The following is a 6,551-nucleotide window of genomic DNA, read 5'->3' as shown; positions in this document are numbered from 1 at the left end:
GTACGTAGTACTGTACTTTAGTGCCCTATCCATAATGGTCGAGATAAGAGCTCGGGTGGCTATAAGGTGTTCCCCGCGCTTATATATATGCGTTGACTACTGCTAACAGACGTGCGGTTAGCATGCATGTATTTCTGCGGTATGACCTGTTTACAGTAAATAATGCGCTTGGTCATAATGACTCATACATCACAAGGGTAAGCACAATAAACTACCATCCCGATGCAAAAGTACCGTGAAAGCAACAGTGACCCCATGTATATGTTTTGGTTATCACGAGCACGTGGCATATATACTCAGTGTCCACCTTGCGATATATGCACGGACACATCAAATAGCACGCCGAGCCGATAAGTAGGCAGCAAAAGTACTTCATTGAATGTACATGAACTACTATTCGATTTAAGTCTAAACGTCACTACGATCGGATAATCTGCCTACAGACAATGTGGCTTCGTATGAGCGTCATCCATGTCGGTGCCAGTAAATGCCGATCGGAAAGGAGCCACGCCACGCTATCAGTCAGTAGCTACGCAAATAAGTCGGTAAGTAAGTAAATGTCGTTCATCCTATCATACCAGTGTCAGAAGACGGATTTGTTATTAATGTCAATTCGATTAGTTAGAACAAGTTAGCGAACGTCAAGTACACTCCCTTCAGTAGTGTCTGGTATTAAGAAGAGCTCAGCGAGCCATATGAAGGGGAGGAATAGGTCATTTGGGTGACCATCGGCAGATACTAGCAGTTATAAACCATACTATGCATGCGGAGACAGACAAAACTCGCTCTAACTGACCGTCGCAATCAGCTATATGGTATGTAATACCTCTCGGCTAGACAAAGTAGTACACGTCGCTCAATTCACCCGATGTCGTTGGATCCCAATAAACTTTGGTCGTCGTATTTAATATCGCTAAACTTATCTGGGATCTCCTTATTGATTTATGCTGAGGTTTGGCGCATCAATGATACTGGTCCACCTTCTAAATAAACGAAAGTAACTTTGCAATGAAGCGCACCTGAAAGTGTGGCATTTCAGGAGCGAAGCGCTCAGCCGAGAATTAAGACAAAAATTTTCAGGGTAAGACGGCGTTAATGTGGTGTAGTGATTTCTCCGTAGTTGCGGATTATCACCCGTCGACAAAGACGTGACACCGCCCAAGATGTTCAAGAGACGAACCCTCGGTCAGGTGATGTACGGAGACGCCAAGGTGCCAGGGACTCGACGGCGTCACCTCCGAACGTTCAACGAGTATTGGATATGGCCATATGTCACTGAATCCAGGCTGTCCTTATTATTAATAATGGACTGGCCGGATTCGCATTCAGCGGACCATCTACGGTACGAACCCTCAGTGGCGGTTGGGATGAGTTCGCGGAAGGCTCAGCGACCCTTGGAAGGCACGTTCACCGTCTGGGACAAGGCGCGGACCGTTAAAGATGCTCATGCGACGGTGCAGACGACGCTTGGCATGCAAGAAGATCCATAACGGATCATTTTTCACTTGATATTTGTATACTTGATTAGGACTTCTTATTAGGAATAGACCCGAAAGGGTAAGCTTAAATACAGAACAGAATTTCCACTCAAGCACACAGAGCGACGTCCGGCTTCAAGGTAAGCGTCAGGTCAAGCTTGTTTGAGTGTGTTATGCCTGTCGGTGAACTCGAAGCTCTGTAGCGAGGGTTCATCCGGCAAGGCCAAGAGACTGTGTATTTTGGCCGATTATTATCGGGAGATTTTACGTGACGGCTTATTGTTGCCTATTTGCACGACTGGGAGTGCTTTAATTGCCTGCCTTTTATTTCTTCCAGCCGAGTGTTGAACACTCGGTGATCTCGTAAAAGGCTTACCCGTGTCTGGTACCCTCCCGCTGTTGGGACCACGAGGATTCAAAACACCTGCTAGCTTTGCTCGTGCTAGTAGCGTGTTCTTATTTTTACTGGTTGGCCTATATAAGTAGTTTACAAGGTCCAGTTTGTCCCGGTGCAAGGGCAGAACTGGGGTCTTCAGGTCCGCCCGAACGATCGTTTACTATCCTAGTAGACGTATTGTTGTGGGAACATCCTAACTACATTTGTAGCTAGAGTTCACGTGGGATTTCCAACACCACAACTGGTGCCGCGACCCGGGAACAGATTGTGACCATTGTGAACTGTTTGTATGGCCTTCCAGTTTACGAGCAACCAAGAGAAGAAGAACAAGAAAAAGACAAGAAACATGGCGAAAGGACAACTGACGGTACCAGTTACGCCTGCCAAGTCTGGCGGGGCTCGCAACGAGAGTTCAAGCCCGGCTGCGCGCTTTGCAGCCGCCACCGAGCTTTCAGTGATCTTCGACGACGAAGCAGACATCGGTCCTGACGCCCACGATTATGAAGATTACGAAGACAAGACGCCGGCTCCAGAGCCAGGCGCAGCGACGCCGGAGACGGCCACGCTATCATCGTGGCTGAGCGGGGCGACCAGGTCCCTTTCGAGGAACCTCGCCGACAAGCTCGATGATGTCGCGGGACCAGAACCGGCCTATGATGATTATGACGATGGGACCGAGGGTTCTAAACCTTCGGTGGCGAGTGCGAAGCATTCAGGACTGCTGAAGGCACCTCGCCCTTCTATCAACGGTGATACACCAGCCGCCAAGCGCGTGTTTGACCGCGTACAAGCGCTGATGCAGAATGATGAGTGGATGCAGCTGTTCAAGCCCATCCCCAAGAAAAAAGCCGACTGGCCTGCGCTTGCGCAGGAACTTCAATACCCAGTCAGCTCGGTTTCCACTAGCCAAGTTGCCGAGGATTCAGTTTCGCTACTGTTGTCGCTGGGCTTCGAGAACGAGACGTACCCATCAACGATGTCGCTCCAAGATTGGAGTCCACATGAAGCCGGAACTGCTCTCCAGAAATGGAAGAAGAAGCTTCGGAAGGCGTTTGGCGCTGTTGGCATTAACGCTGGAAAGCAGCCGGTGAGTCGACCGATGATTCAAGATGAAGATCCGTCCAAGATTCCACTGCCGCCGACGCCCCAACGACTCGTTCGTACTCCTCCGACCAAGCGTGGAGCTGAGCGTGGTGCCTTTGGCACTACCGAAGCTTCACCGTACTTTCAAGACTCGCACATGGTTACGCCACGTTCGGAGAGCCGTATGCAACGTATTTACGCAAGTAACGAGGGTTCGTTCGGTCGCCGAGGCGGTGCGCGAGCTCCCAAAGGTGGTGCCGGACGTCGTCAAGTCGACAGCGATGGTTCGTCCAGTGACGATGACATTTTGGTGCGTACATTAGACGAGTAGGATCCTCAACTCGAGTTGATGCGTCAGATGAATGAGCTAGCGACGCTGAACGACGTAGACCCGACACCGAGGATTGAAATGGCTTCGCACCGACCGCTGGATCGCATCACCCCGTTCTCAGGCTCTCGCAACAAGAGCTAGAACTGTATGCAGTGGCTCCGTGGGTTCGTCTATGAAATGACTGGAACCCACACAGATGCCGATAAATGGTGCATTCCATTTGAGCTAAGTTTCCGGGACGGAGCCATTCATTGGTTCCGTCAACTTCCGAAGAAGACGAAGCGCAAGTGGAAGCTGCTGAGCGATGCGTTCATCCGCTACTACTGCTCGCAGTTCACGCAGACGGCACTGTCGCGTTACTACTCCGCCAAGCGGGAAAGTAATGAACATCTGTGCGACTACATAAACAGGCTGAATGGCTACGCTCGGACCGCCCGTCTACATTTTGAGAAGAGTGGTCGCGACGCGAAAGAACACGTACAGCAGTTCCTGGCAACATGCGATGATGACAAGCTGGCGGAGAGTCTTTACCACGCTCGAGTCGCCGACATTCACGAGCTCGAAGAGGTCATCGAAGATGTTCTCAAGGGCAAGGAGAGGATGGCCAAGCGTGACAGTGAGTACCGATACTCCAAGAGTCGTGATGCCGCGACGATGGATACGCCCAGAACAACCGGCGTGATGACCGTCGCCGCGATGACAACCGAAACAAACCAAGAGTGACGCTTATTGAAGCCACGGTGGATGACCTACTAGCTGAATTAGAAGGTCGTGAAGCTGCTCAGGGAGGCATCGAGTATTCAAACGAAGATCCGAACGCTTACAACGATGTCCAAGACGAGTACAACGACTTTCAGCCCGATAATACGGATGGTGATTTCTCATTGGACGAAAACGACCGATACCTCGCCGCTGCTAACGAAAATGAGCGCCGTGCAGCTGCTGAAGGCACCTACGCACGTTCAGACAACCGTCAACCGCGTGGAAACGCGCCTGATCGTGAGAATGGCTTCAATCAAGATCGCCGAAGCGGTGACCGTGGGTTCAATCAGGACCAACGCGGTCGACGTGACTTCAACCGCGACAACCGACGCCCACAGTACGGACCATGCGCGGTGTGCGGTGGCATGAGTCACTCCGCCCACTACTGTAACAAGCGATGCAAGTTCTGCAAACAACTCCACGATGCTGGACAATGCGAACTTTTCCGCAACTTCCAAGACCTTGCCAAATTCGTGCGAACGAAAGACACGAAGGAGGAACTCCCACCAGAGCTCAATGCCGTCGTTCAAGAACGTCATTTAAACTAGGCAGCCCGCCAACTACAACTGGGTTGGTCCCTATCGGGCTGCCACAGTTAACCGAGCCTTCAATGGAAGCAGAGTGTATCTTTGCTTTCATGGGGCAGAGTGAATGGCCTTATAATTACGTAACAAGTGTGAACGCGACGGAAAATGAAAAGGAGAGGAGTAGAATCCTCGGTGGAGGTGTTGGAGAGAGAGTGGAGTGTGCTGATGCTGATGAGGGCACCAGCGAGGGTTCGCTCGGCTTGGTTTCGAGTGCAGCGCGAGACGAGCCACTCCAAGATGATGAAGTTGAGCCCTGGCGAGAGACAGGGGTGGTGGTCGGCCAAGAAATTCGACCGACGGATCAGAATGAGAGCTCTGGTGCAAGGCGCTGTGAATGACCAGCGAACGAGGATCCTTCTCGACACAGGAGCGAACGTTAGTGTGATCACTGACGCCTTTGCCAAGAAGTTGCGACTCCGAGATGTACCCGATCACGGACGCCGCATTGACATTCAAGGTATTAACGAAGGCAAGGTGTCTACGACGCGACGAGCGTGCGTCAAGATTACGCTCGGATGGGAGATGGTGTACGAGTTTGAGATGTGGGTAATGGCGCATAGTGCAGGCGTCGACGTGGTACTCGGGACCGACTTTATGATCCCAGCCGGGATCCGGTTGGACCTGTTTCACGGCGCGGCGCAATTACCGCACGAAGTCCAAATCCCGCTGATAAAGACCAAGAACATGATCGACAGCGAAGAATACGGCTCCCATGTTAACGCCGGGCCACCCGAGCGTTTGGACATACAAGCGCACGAGTGGCGGGAATATCGACTAGCGAAGCGTCAAGTCGGGCTGGAAGAACACGTACTGTGGGTTCGTCGAACGAACAAGCTAATCCCGTCAGTGACGAGGTTTCGACGTGGACGGCCACAGAGCATTCGGTTGACCAACGTGTCTGATCGAACTGTGTACCTACCAGCACACGACTCGATCGCGATGTGGATTCCAGATGGGGATTTGCCACGAGGTGACAGCTACGTGCGTCTGGAGTCAAAGAAGTACCAAGACTGGCAAGTGTTGGCTTACGAAGGTTGTAGAGACCGCGAGCTCTTTCAGCGTGAATGTTAAATCTACGAACAATGGCTTGCAACTCAGCCTTCAGCAGTTGATCGACCGAGCTATCCAGAACCCAGTGGGGTGCTAGCACGACCTTTAGAAGACACACTAGTGGACTCTAGTGATCGGCTGACGTGTGCAGAACGCTGGCCACTGATCCTGGAAGAACGCGAACGAGTGGAAGCCTGTCTGGCGTCTGGGGTGACAGCCGGGGATTCGGCCGACGGTCATTCTTCCGCAGAACCTTTGGACACGTACACGACAACCCATGGCGGAGGCAATAACGCGAACGAAGCCTCGGTAGTGCGTACACACGAACTATTGAGTGGTACATACGCCAACGAGTGTTAGTGTCCAGTCAGGGGTGACCACGGAAGCGACAAGCAACGGCACTGGATTGAATGGAGTCACCCGTTTTGACGAAGCTGTCCCGGCCTTGTGTGTCACCAAATCTGCGAACGAGCCATCGGTGGTTGATCCAGAGGATACAGGCATCGCGCAGAAGGTGCTGAGTACGGCACCGAGTATTCATTGCAAGATTGGTGCGAATTCCGAAATGTCAAGACAGCGGCAGAACGAGGAGCGGAACAAAAGTCAACAACCCAATATGTCGGCGGCCCACGCATTCAATATTGCGAACGACGACCCGGCAGATGGCCCAGAGATGGGAACCCAGGATGGGAAGGAGATGGACCAAGTACCGACTGTTGAAATCAAAGCGGATGCCAATGTTGAGTCAAGGGAAGAATCCGTAGCGGCGTTGGACGGAACATACATCTCGGTTGCTCGAGTGTTAACAACCGAGGGAAATGAAGCAGCGGAGGATACGAGAAATGATTCTACGAACACCCAGC

The sequence above is a fragment of the Phytophthora infestans genome, genomic scaffold, assembly GCF_000142945.1.
Source record: "Phytophthora infestans T30-4 supercont1.83 genomic scaffold, whole genome shotgun sequence".
Taxonomy (NCBI): domain Eukaryota; phylum Oomycota; class Peronosporomycetes; order Peronosporales; family Peronosporaceae; genus Phytophthora; species Phytophthora infestans.
This window is presented reverse-complemented; position numbering follows the sequence as displayed.